This window comes from Castanea sativa, chromosome 10 (genome assembly GCF_040712315.1).
Source record: "Castanea sativa cultivar Marrone di Chiusa Pesio chromosome 10, ASM4071231v1".
In the NCBI taxonomy this organism is placed as follows: Eukaryota; Viridiplantae; Streptophyta; class Magnoliopsida; order Fagales; family Fagaceae; genus Castanea; species Castanea sativa.
Genome location: NC_134022.1, coordinates 6,648,097 through 6,662,078, shown reverse-complemented (window position 1 = coordinate 6,662,078; position 13,982 = coordinate 6,648,097). Strand labels below are relative to the sequence as shown.

General features: G+C 33.6%; 1 pseudogene; it reads left to right on the top strand.

Moving 5' to 3' along the window:
* Positions 1-228: 228 nt before the first annotated feature.
* On the top strand, positions 229-12,759 carry LOC142611592 (ent-kaurenoic acid oxidase 2-like; annotated as a pseudogene).
* The last annotated feature ends 1,223 nt before the right edge of the window (positions 12,760-13,982 follow it).

Below are 13,982 nucleotides of genomic sequence, written 5' to 3'. Positions count from 1 at the left end.
TACTCTTTAATAAATCCTGAACCCTAGTGCAAGTGGGGCATTAAAGTGTTTCTTTGATCAAATAGAACTAAACTATTAATGCAAGTGGGCATTGAACTATTGAAGTGTGTCATGGCCGGTGACTGCTATGCTTGACTTTGTATATATGTACGTACATGCATTAGGTTATTTGCTTATGTTGCAGAATTGGAAATATGATTACACTTGACAAGTTGATATATAGGGCTATCAACAGAGATGTCACCATCTTAAAAACAGATAAGGTTTATTTTGGTTCTGTGAGCTTCGTAATTGAATCTGAATTCCAAGAAGAGCTGAAGATGGAGCTGGGTTTTTGGTGGATGGTTTTCACAGCTTTGTTGGGTGGGTCTGTTGCAATATATTGGTTGCTAAAGAGTGCAAATGAATGGTATTATGTGAGTAAGTTGGGAAGAGAGCAGTACTCTCTCCCTCCAGCTGATATGGACTTGCCCTTGATCGGGAACATGCGGTCCTTCCTATTTGCTTTTAAGCATGGTGACCCTGATTCCTTCATATCTAACTTGGCTGCCAGGTCTCTCTCTCTCTCTCCCTCTCGCTCAGTGAGCTTTGTTCTTTTTGTAATTAATTAGTGAATACCAAAGATGAAATATTAATTAATCCATGAAAAGTAAAACAAGCATTAACATGTTGACATGCATGTTGACCATATGCTAGGTGTTGAGTGTTGATCATGATTCATATGAACCTTTTAACATGCATACATAGCTAGGCTTAATCTGAATTCAAAGTAAGAATTTTACAAAAGCAAATATGTTGTAGAGGAAATGAACCAAACTTTATGGCTATCAAATTTCAGACCAAAGGTGTTTATGGTCAAGATATTTGAATTTGCTTGCGGGGATTTCAACTAGAAATATTTAAACAAAAGAAGTGGAATAAAGTAATGAGAACCTTTTTTGAGGGGGAAAGTAATGCGAACATAGTTGTTAATATCGTACAATTAATATATATATGATATTTATTGTATAGTATATAAAAATTATGTATCATAAAGTGTATCATATCATATTTCTATCTGATGATACACAAACATATGAGCTAAAATGGCGTTTTTACTCCTATTAAAACAAAAAATAGCGTTTTTACTAAAATTTTGGACTTTGACATGAGCCCAAATGCATTTATACTTGTTTTTATATAAAAGTATTGGGCTATTATTACTTTAGTCCAATACAAAGACCTAACATGATTTTTTTTTCCTAAAAAATTTAGACTTACACATTTACCAATTTTAAGATTTTCTTTTCCTTAGCTCCCAACTCCATCTGAAGCTTCTATCTTTGGACTATGGAGATGAATTTGATTAGGCAATGGTAAATATGATGAGCAAAAAAATTTATTTTGACTTGTATATTATGTATTAACACTTTTATGTTGATAAATTTGAATATGACTTACATATATATATATATATGGACAGAATTTACAATTTAATTTTTTAATTATTTAAATTTTGGTATTTTTATGTAAAAAATGTTATTTTAGGTTTGGGTGATTTATTTCTTTGTTTTTAGGTACTTTCAATGCTTTTTAGGATAAATTTGGTTTCTATTATGATTAGGTATTAATTAGAAATTATTTTAGAATATATGCCTTATAGAAGAATTACAGGTTTTAATGGTTATTTTTATAATGAAGATTTTCTTGATTCGATACTTGATCTAGATGATTTATTTAACTTTGAGAATATTTATTATGAGATAAGTTGGACTTACTTTGTATAAACTTAGTGAGTATGCTTCACGTTGGTGGGAACGAGTACTATGGTGCTTGGCCTAAGGTACCCGATGAGTTTTTGAGTCAGACTCCCAATTTACTTGTTTTTGATGGGTATGGAATTTTCTAAAATTAGAAAACTCCTTAAAGCCAACTCAACAGCCCAAGAGAAGGTACTTTAGGTCCAATCTGTATTCTGTTACCCTATGTATGCTTCTCAAGGAGGCTCAAGCTCAGTGCTAAGCTTCCTCCTTTTTAGTCGTTTTCCTCTCTATTTTCTCTCGTGTATCTTTCCCTAAAAATTTCCAACCTCCTCTCTCTAACTATTAGCCTCTATTTTTAAACTTCTCTTAGTGGGGTCGTCATGATGAGAGGGTTGTTTTCCATATTGGTGGGTCCCTTTGGGATATATTCCTGATCAGATGGGACCTACTTCTCTTGACTAATACGACTCTCTTGAAACTTACACTTGTTGCCAAACAGTGCTTGGCAGGCGATTTCCCCCAAGGCATTATCGTTCTCTTTTGCTCTGGTTCTGATCTAGTATTAGGCCCCCAACCTTGTAACCTTGTGGAGGCTGATGGATTGGGCCTTGGCTTTATACTAGGCATTGACCATGTAACTTTACGGAGGCTAAAGGACCGGGGCCCCGACTTGATGCTCGTACAAGTACAATCTGATAGAATCCGACAAGATAAAGACAAAATTCGTTCATGACCAAGAAAAAAAAGATGCTTGTTATCAAATTTTATCCTTTGGATTTTGAAGAAATCTTGTCATATACAATACAAGATTATTATTGGCCAAGAAATTCACACTAGAATTATTTAAAGAGCCATATATTCCACCATGAAGAGAAGAATTACATGTTGAAGAAAATACTTTTCTTGAAGAATATGTAGAAGTCAAAGAAGAAAATATAGAGATTTTTAAGAAATTAATGAAGGCCTTGTTATAGAAGAAGAACCTGAAATCAAGATTATGGAGGGGATTAATGAAGATCCTATTATAGAGAAAGATCTTGAGGTTGAGATCGTAGAGACCATTAAAGAAGAAATTATAGAGGATGTTGTCAACAATCTTGATGAAGTCAAGTTAGATGATTGCAATGTTCAAACTTCTATTATTTTGGTGGGAGACGCCAAAACAAAGTTGATTGATTTTATTGGAGTGGAAAGATTTGATTTGATCATTGAATCTTATTTGATAAATATTTTCATTTGCACGAAGATCAAGGGACAAGAAGTTGAAGTTACTCAATTGATGACTTTCAAGTTTGGTAAAAGTACAAGGAAGATGAAGTATTCAACGTATTTGTTCTCTTGGCATGAAAGATTTCAGATTTCAGATTCCAACTATCAACTTGAGGACGAGTTTGTTTCAAGTGGAGGGGTTTGATGTAGAACAAAATCTACAATATAATTTTTGTAACAATTTAAATTTTGATTTTTTTAAATGTAAAAAACGTTATTTTAGGTTTAAGTGATTTATTTCCTTGTTTTTAGGTGTTTTTAATGCTTTTTAGGTTAAAATTGGTTCATCTTATGGTTAGATATTAATTAGGAGTTGTTTTAATATATATTTTATTATCTGTCAAGTTTTACGGAGCCCTTAAATAGGCCCCTAAGTCTTTACACATCATTCTTTAACAATTATTCAATCAATAAAGTTCAAATTTTTGTCTTTTTATTTTTGGTGGATTCCAGACCATTTTTCCTTTTGGATTTAAGGAACCCTTATGAATTCAAGGTTATTTTTAGAAGTAAACGTCTTGTTTTGTAGAAGTAGACATGTTTTGCTTCTTGACGCTTCTGCATCCCGCGTCATAAATATATTTTTCATTTGATTTATTTGGTCAGTTTTTCAAATATTAGAGTAGTCATTAGTTGTATATGTTCCAAAATTTAATTTTATTAAATATACCATTTAATTTTGTATTTTTATAATTTTTCGTAAATTTTATATAGTGTTTATGACTCTATGCATGTATCTTATGATACATAATACATGAAAATGAAAAAAAAAAAAAAAACAATATGTGAAAGGATTTATGATTTGACAACTATACTGAAGATAAATAGGACTCATGAATGTGATACTAACAATTGGTGTGACTAAAAAGTATGACTCCTTTCTTAATTACACATTAAGAGCTATTTTATTTTTCAAATGAATATTAAGAACTATATATAGTTATCACAATGAATAGAGCTATGTAGTGGGTTCCAATTAGCTCAACTGGTAAATTTTCTGATAATTGAATAAAAAATATGAGATCCAAACCTCGCCTATATAAAAAATCAACTGTTGTCTCGATCTTATGATAAAAAGTTATCATTAGAAATGCATACTATAAATTATGAAACTGTCTAAAAAAAAAAATTAGAACTACGTATAATACAGTACTGTAACAATTTTATAATAAAGTCTAACTGTTCCGTTGTTAATGGTAAACAAAGAAGTGATGACTGAGGTAGAAGTAGACGAGAACCTATAAGGTGCAGATTTGTCGTAATTCATTTGGGCTGTATTGTGAAATGAAGTAGACGAGAACCTATAACAGTTTGTCGTAATTCATTTGGGCTTCATTGTGAAACTGCTGGGCTCGTAGCGCTAAATATAATTTTTATTTATTTCTCTGAAACCTGCAGATTTGGTCGCACAGGAATCTACAAGGCGCACTTGTTTGGAAGCCCAAGCGTTATTGTCACTACGGCCGAAGCATGCAGACGAGTCTTGATGGATGATGAAAGATTTAAACTAGGCTGGCCCAAATCCATACAAATTAATGGGGAGGAAATCATTTTTGGGCTTTTCTGGTGAAGAACACAAGCGTCTGCGCAAGATGACAGCAGCACCAATCAATGGCCACAAGGCACTATCTAGTTCTATTTATCTTGAGTACATCAAGGAAGTTATAATAAATTCATTTGATGAATGGGCTAAGAAAGACAGACCAAGTGAGTTCTTGACTGAGATAAGGAAAATCACCTTTGAAATTGTTGTGTGCATTTTTATGGGCAGCGAGGTTGATCCAATGATGAAAACCTTGGAGGAGCAATATACTACACTAAATCATGGATTAAGAGCCTTTGCCATTGATCTGCCTGGCTTCGCGTTCTATAAGGCACTCAAGGTCAGATCCAATATGAATCATTCTTTCATTATAGATAGGGGTGTTAAATGGGTAGCTTTGCGTTAGGCATAATTGGGTTGGGTACATAAAACTCATTTATTCATATATTGCTCAACTAATTACTTCTAACCCAAATCCGATCTAACCCAATTATTATGGATAAACCCCAACCCACCCAATTACCCAATAATCTACATTACCAAAATGCCCATAAAACACTTAAAAATGACTAAAGTAGTCTTAAAATCCTTTAAAATTACCAAAATACCCCATAATAAAAAAAATCAAATATGATTAATAAAACTACTAAAAATTACAAAAATACCCCAGAAACCTAAAAAATGACCAAAATATCGATGAAACCTAAAAATTGACCAAAATACTCCCATAAACCTATAAAATGACTGAAATACCCTTGAAACTACAAAATGACCAAAATAGCCCCTAAACCAAAAAAAATGCTAGAAATACCCTCTAAGTCTAAAAAATGACCAAAATACCCACGAAATCTTAAAATTGACCAAAATACCCCCTAAACCTACAAATTGACCAAAATACCCGCTAAACTAAAAAATGTCCAAAATACCCCCGAAACCTAAAAAATGACCAAAATATCCCCGAAACCTAAAAAAATAACCAAAATATGCCCACTTAAAAATTGGGTCTTATTTAAGTGGGTGGGTTTGGGTGGGCAAATGGGTTTGGGTTGATTTTGCCACCCCTAATCATATATAGTTCATGTCAATGGTTTAATATAATTACTATGGTTATTTCCACATGTGATTTGATCAAGAATCATATACTAAATAAATATTTTAGTAATATAATTAAAATGAAATATTGAAATTTATACAAAGAAAAAAAATACTTTAAATTACATGATAATTACACATCATTTCTTGTATCGAAGGCTGGGAAGACGAATAAACCCTCCTATAATCCCTTGTTCCCCTCCTTTCTACCTTTTTTTATATTATCCACTTACTTATCTTATGTTTAGTATCTAGTCGAATTTTATTTTATTCGAATACAAAACTATCAATAGATTCTATGTCATTTAAATATGACAATAATGACATAATCATACCACTCTAATTTGGATTGATTGAAAAAAAAAAACAAAGAAGAGTTAAAGTCAAGTGGTCCTCTTCACAATATACATACTATGACTAGGCGGTACAAGTAATTACCAAACTCTAGTAGAAAAGAAAAAGGCTCTTAATAATTTTTTTGATTATACATAATTATATAATTGCCAATACAAATTTAGTTCTTTTTACAAACTTTATGTTAATAAATCCAAGGATCTAGAAATTCATTTCGGACAATTGAACCTTCTCAAACTGTTTCTTTTTAAGAACCAAAAATATTTGTGCTAAAATAACGGATGCCAAGAAAAACAAAAGGCCTTGGACACGTAATGGATCTTGAAGTACTATTTCCGCATCCCCCTGACCAAATCCGCCTACATTAGGATTACTCGTTAATGGTTGATCAAGTTGGACGGATTCTCCTTCTGAAACAAGAAGTTCAGGTCCAGGGGGGATAATATCCACCACTTGACGCCCATCCGATGCATCCACTATGGTTATTTCGTATCCTCCTTTTTCTTTTCGTATGATTTTGCTTACTATACCCGCTGCTGTAGCATTATAAACATTATTGTTACTCTTGCTACCGTCGGGATAAATCTGACCCCTTCCCCTGTTCCCGCCTACGTATATGGGATATTTTAAGAAGTGAACATCTTTTTTAGTAGCGGGGTCCGGGGAAAGAATAGGAAAGGTGATTTCGCTATATTTCTGACCAGGAACAGGACCTATCACAAGAATATTTTTTTTAGTCGGGCGGTAGTTCTGAAAAGACAGATTGCCTATCTTTTCTTTAATCTCGGGCGAAATACAATTGTGGTTGGGGGGGGGGGGTCATTCAAGCTCTTCAACTAAAATAACATGTTTCGATTGCATATTATAAGGAATTCGAACAACCGCTTCAAATACAGTATAAGGAAGTACCACTTATGGAACCTCAATATCCATGGATTTATTAGCTAAATGAGAATTGACACAAACAATAAGATTGATTGCTTTGCATGGATTTTCATACCCCTACTGTGCACAAATGGGATAGACATTTGAAATTGGTGCCCCAGTTATTTTATATACATATATATATATATATATACATACATAACTGATACATATAGTTCACTACTTTAAAAAATAAAGAACATTCTTTTAGGTATCTTGAAAGTTTTGATAATTTGTTTTAATCAAAGTAGTATTTTATTTTATTTAAAAAAAAATAGTAATAAAGCTTTACTTAAAACTAAGTATGTTAATCATTTTAATTTACCTATAATGAGATACTATGTTATACCTTCTTTTTTTATTTTTTATTCATTTTTATGAAAGATACTATGTAATACAACTTGCTATACTTACATTAAAATATTTTTTTTTACTTTTTTGGGGGAGGGGGGGGGGAGGGGGTGTGTGGGCGCAAGGGAGTGCGCATCGACCTTTGGGAGTGGACCATAAAATGAAGTTGCCAGCTAGATTAGGTCGAGAAACCATATTGGACCTTTTGGGCTACTCACTTACATACATAAGCCTGCATACCAAATTATGGGTCTGGAGTTTGGGTATGGCTTGGGGAGATGTTAAGCACCCAAGATCGCCCGGCTTTTGGGCCAGCCTCCATTATGTGTTGCTAGGCCATATATATATAAAGAAGTTATTAACAGAGCATTAATCCTTAACCTAAACATACATCATGTACTTAAATAAAATAACACATACAACATGTTAAAGATCTCAATATAAAAGGAAACAAATAAAACACAATCAAACATATTGTATTAAAAAAGGAAAAGATAACAATTAAATAAAAGACACAAGGAAAAAATATTAAATAAACTAAACATGGCAAAAGACTCAAACAAGCATGGAAAATAAATAAACACAACATATTAACCTAAACAAAGTCAAACAGAATCAAAGAACATGTGAAAAATGATTAAATAAATAAAAATAAGATTTTTGCCCTAATCTGGGTTCGGGGTGCGTACATATACTCAACTATGCATATGCATGATTGAACCATGTGCACACATACTCGATGATGCGTATGCATCTTTTAGCATAGATTAGGAAAATCACATTTTTATAGATTTAATTAAACAAAGATATAAACATAGAAATCAAACAAGCATGTTAGAAACCCTGAAAACTAAACTAACATAAAACAAATAACACAAAACATTAACATAAATAAATAACCACAAGCAAACCAAATAAATATACTAAACACACATAAAATAAATAAACATGTTAAAATTTACATAGAACTAAAATAATGAAACAAGAACAACTAAAACATATTATAAACAACCTAAAATCATATTAACACATTAAAAAAATCATGAACATCAAAAAAATCAAATAAAACAATTATAAAAACTATGTTAAGAAACTTATGTGAATCCTATTAAACAAAGAGAAAAGTTCATCAAAGAATACTCACCTTGCTTAAGATTATGAGTTTAGAGATTGTTTAATCAACTTCTCAGTACCTACAACACAAAGATTAGATTGAGGAAACAAGAAAATTAAAGACCACAACAATTTTTTAGGAATCACAACTCAAAAACAAAGTTTAATTGAAAATGTTTTGAGAAATCAAAATAGAACATTAGTTTATGTCTTAGAACTAATTTGTAAAAAACATGCTAAGGTGAAATCTATGTGTTTTAAAAACGAGAACTAGGGTTTTAGGAAATATGGAAGCAAAAACTAAACTCTCTCTAGTTAGCGTTTTGATTGGAGACATATAATGAGTATTTATAAGTTAAAATTATGATATTCAAAGCTTTTTAATGGTCTTTGGATGTTCCCAAGGGTCTAAGAGCTGGCCCACATCAAAGCATGATGTTTTGGGCCCTTAAAATGAAGTTTTAAAACCTAGAAAATTGGACTGCTTAGTTGACCTAACTTCAAATGATCATAACTTACTCTATATAAGTCCAAATTAGGCAAAATTTTTGTTCAAATTGAAGCCCAAGATGTTTACTTTTTGATGAAACAAGCCTAACTTAAAAGTTCTTTGTGAATGAAACATTATGGTCAAAATAGTGAGCAAATGTCATATTTTAGTATCGATTTCAAAGCAATTTGAGCACTTTTGAGTTGTGATTACTTCCAAACTATTGTGAACTCTTTAATTACCATTGGTTGACATATTTCAAGTTCATCGTTGTGGTTAGGGATCAAAATTTATTAACGGTACAAAACGCGATGTCTATAGGGGGCATGTTGACATCTCACGTCCAATGTCTTTTTTGTAATTTAAGAAAGACATACCCAACAAGTTTTGTAACATTGTTATTCAGGAATAATGTTACCGTCACAAACTATTTTACAACATTTTTATAAATTATAGATATGACAAATTCTTACTAATTCTAATATGGGTCTATCACTAACACTACTCTTTTACTTAACAATAATTATTTGAAGAATGCTAAAACCACATCAGCTGTTTATAAAAATATTGTAAAATAATTTGTATCTGTAACATTACTCATTCAATATACAATTAGTTAATTGATGATTGACCACCAAAGATGTTTCGAACTTTGTTTTCGAAAAGTCATGCATTGAATAGTGATGTTCTTGCATCAAGCACGGAAAAAGATGGTAAAGATCCTTCAAGCTATTGTAGATAGAAGAAGGTCAAGAAAAAGCAGCAATCTTCCATAAACACACAAGGATATGATGAACTTGTTAATGGAAGTTGAGGATGAGAATGGAAAAAAAATTGGACGATGAGGAGATCATAGACATAATCCTTATGTATTTGAGTGCTGGTCATGAATCTTCAGCACATACCACAATGTGGGCAACCCTTTTTTTACAACATCCAGAATGTCTCCAGAAAGCCAAGGTGGGTTTGACGCAGCTTCTTGATTGCAGGATAATCTTGCACCCTCTATAATTTTTTTTAATTTAAGTCATTTGGGCTAGGAGACTATATAGGTCTCCATTTTCTCTCATTCCATTATAACATTATTATTAGTTTGTGCATCCCTGACATTACTAATTTTATAGTATACCTGACATTACCAATTTTATGAGTTTACAAAACATATATGGTAAAATTTATAGTGTTTCTGATATTACCAGCGCGTTAATTAAGTACATTTTGTTATGTTGGTACTGTACATTAAGATGATCTAATGATTTATCGACAAGATATCACGCAAATTCAGTGACAGGCTTTAGATCACAAAACATGTAGGTGTTTTGTGTACGTGTGTGTGCGCGTGCACAAGCTATTTAACAAGTCTCAAATGTTGTTTTATATTAACCTGAATTTTTCAGAGAGAGCAAGACGAGATTATTAGAGGAAGATCATCCACAGAGAAAGGATTGAGCTTTAATGGAATAAAACAAATGGAATATCTTTCTAAGGTATGTTTTGCAAGTTATACAATTTATGTGTAATTCATTTAGGCCAAACCTATTACATTTGGCTATAACGAATGGTAGAATGTCTCGAGACTATTTCAATTCATAAAATCTATATATTCACTAAAAGTTATTTAGAAAATAAACTTAATTATGCAATTAAATAGAAAAACTTCAATCGCGAATAGTATTCTGGAAATCAATAGTGTGTTTTTATATATCTAAGTATTTACATATAAATAACAAGTTTCATATTTGGATCTAAAGGTTAGAGCATCCACATCTCTTCAGCTAAAATTTTGTAAAATGAAAAAAAGTACAACTTTTACATATTTTTTGCAAAAAATCACCCACATCAGTGGGTGTATAAAAGTGCAAAAACGTGGAAACCCTTAAACGAGCTACAGTACCGTGTAAATATACACGAGTACTGTAGCTCGTGTATAGATTATTTTAATCTTTTTTTTTCGCTCCATTTTTCCTCTCTCTACTCCGTTCTCAACGAACTCAACAAACTCAATATCAACACAGAGAAATTAACACAGAACAGATCCTCAATAACAAACTCAGACATACATTTGCTCCAAAAAAAAAAAAACACACAGATACACAAACTTTGGTCGGCGGAGCTGCGGATCGGAGCTGGGATTGGTGGTGCTGGGGATCGGAGATCGGAGCTGGGATCGGTGGTGCGTGGATCGGAGATCACGGCTGGGCTCGGCGTGGATCGGAGATCGCGTTGGGCTCGGCGGTGCGAGGATCGGAGATCGCGCTGGGCTCGGCGGTGTGTGGATCGGAGATCGCGTTGGGCTCGGCGTGGATCGGAGATCGCGCTGGGCTCGGCGTGGATCGGAGATCGCGCTGGGCTCGGCGTGGATCGGAGATCGCGCTGGGCTCGGCGTGGATCGGAGATCGCCGCTGGGCTCGGCGGTGCGAGGATCGGAGATCGCGCTGGGCTCGGCGTGGATCGGAGATCGCGCTGGGCTCGGCGTGGATCGGAGATCGCTCTGGGCTCGGCGGTGCGAGGATCGGAGATCGCCGCTGGGCTCGGCGTGGATCGGAGATCGCCGCTGGGCTCGGCGGTGCGAGATCGGAGATCGGAGCTGGAAAATGGGTAGAGAGAGAGAGAAAGAGAAATGAAGAGAAGGAGAGAGAGAGAGAGATGAATCAGAAATGAAGAGAAGGATTACCAAAAAAATAAACAGTAGGCGCGCGCGTGTTAGTTGAGAGATATAATTAAAAAAAGTGAGAAAATTATTATTTAATTAATAGAGGTAGTAGAATAGATGAACTGATGTGGGTGATTTGTAAAAATAAATGTGTAAAATTTTAAAAGGAGGTTTTTTGTGTAAAATAGATGAAATTTTTAGCTGGTCTGGTGTGGTTGCTCTTATTGATGAAATGTTGCGGGCAGTTAATATATCAGTAAATACCTCCCGGGAGGCAAAGACTAATGTTAGCATCAATGGTTAGTCTTTTATTCACCTTCATTTTCTATAATTCATTTGTTTCTTATATTTCAAATATTTATTAAGGATTACCATGTATTAATATAGGTTATACAAGACCAAAAGGATGGAAAGTATGTATTTGGTTAAGGGAAGTTCACAAAGATCCAGAATATTATCCGAATCCCAAAAATTTTAAGTCTACAAGATGGGATGTAAGACTTGCAATCTTTTCTCTCAAATAGTACATATATTATTTACTTCATTGAGCATGAATAGTTATTAACACTTGTAATTTGAATTGAAGGAATATGAGCACAAGGCAGGGGCTTTTATTCCCTTTGGAGGAGGGAGGAGGGCATAGGTTGTGTCCTGGAAGTGATTTGGCGAAGCTTGAAATTACTATTTTTCTTCACTACTTTCTTCTTGATTACGAGTGAGTTCCATTGGCTTTTCTTTGCATTTTCAATTTCTTTTAATAATTAACAAACTTTTTTTTATTTAATTAAAAATTTAAGATTTTACCATAATTTGAGATTTAAAAAATTTAAAGAACCCCAGCCGTAACCTGACTCTAGAGCTTCATGTAGTATTTAGTCAGTTAAAACCAAATCAGGTCCAATCTGTTTGTTAGGGTTGTAAAATTGGCCAAGTTTTGGGCTAACCGAACAAATAAAAAGAAAAAGAAAAAACATAATTTGGATGATTTTGTGCATCCATAAAAATTAATAATGTTTTAAGTATATCTTTCATGGCCATCATGGCATCGATCAAAATTCTATTATCCTACTTAAAAAAAAAAAAACTAATTATACCATCCTACTTAATGCAACTGCAACTACCTTTGATGTGCAGACTTGAACGACTAAATCCGGGAAGTGCAATGAGATACTTACCTCATCCGAGGCCTGAAGACAATTGCCTTGCCAAAATCAAGAAGCTCTCATGATCATTGTAAAATATAAAAAACTATCTAGAGTTATATGCTAATGCTCTTCTTGCAACCAATGAATAAAACACAATATTTTTGTTAGGTCCTTGTTTTATTGGTTTAATTCAATGACAAATTTTTATGTATTCTTTTCTCATTTTAATGTGTTTTTCTAGGCTAAAATGTATTTGGGTAGAAAGCACTTAAGCCTAGTCAAACTGTGGTAAAGTTGTCTCATACGACCTGCCAGCGTGCGATATAACATGTGCCAGATAAGAATAAGGACTATCTAAGAAGGCCTATTGCAACTTGCTTGCGACCTGCCAAGGTTGAGACCAAGCCATAATAGCTGGCACGTAGACAAATTGTTCTCTTTTTTCTTGATCTGTTTTTCCAAATTTATCACAAAAGCTAAGACTCACACCCTATGCATGCTGGATTTGACCAGACTAGAGAGTGAGATTTGAGTATATAGAGACCTTAAGATACCTCATTACATCCCATTCATCCTTCTAGAGAAAGAGAGCCTTTCCCAGAGCTAAACCATCTACCAATCTCTCTACTCCATTTCTCCCACCATTGTTACATCCTTGAGAGAGTGTTAGGATCACCATTTAGCTTCAGCAAGTTCAATGCAGTGGCATTAACAGTGCACAGCCAGCAGGCACACAGCTGATCCATCTACTCAAGCGCGCACGCTGTTAGTTATATCAGTTTGTGTTAGCTGTATAAGTTGTAGTTATTGGTTGTACATGACAACTATATCAGTTAGTTATTATATGAGTTAGTTGCAATTGTAATTGGAAGGCTAGGGAAGTGAGTGTATAATGGAGTACTGTTGTATTGACAAGAACTCAAACAATAAGAATGATCCTAATCCAATTTCTCAATTCCCTTCTCTCTTATCTTCTCTAATTCTGGAGGACTAACTGAAATTGAATACAACTCTATACATAAATTTTAATTCCAATCTTAACAATTGAATCAGAGTAGTGATTCTGTGACAACCAAGGTTGAGACGTACTCTGTTGCCATTGCCATTATTATTGAAGCTATTGCTTCTCTTCATACCACTTCAAATCAACATAGTAAAGACACCCACGAACAGCAAGAGTCAAGGAAACAAAAAATTTGCTTCAAAGTCTTGACAGATCAAGAGTAATCAAGACTAGAATCAAGCCTATAGAAATTTCAATCATCTTAAGCTCCTGAGCTACTCTAATTAATTAAGCAATTTATAT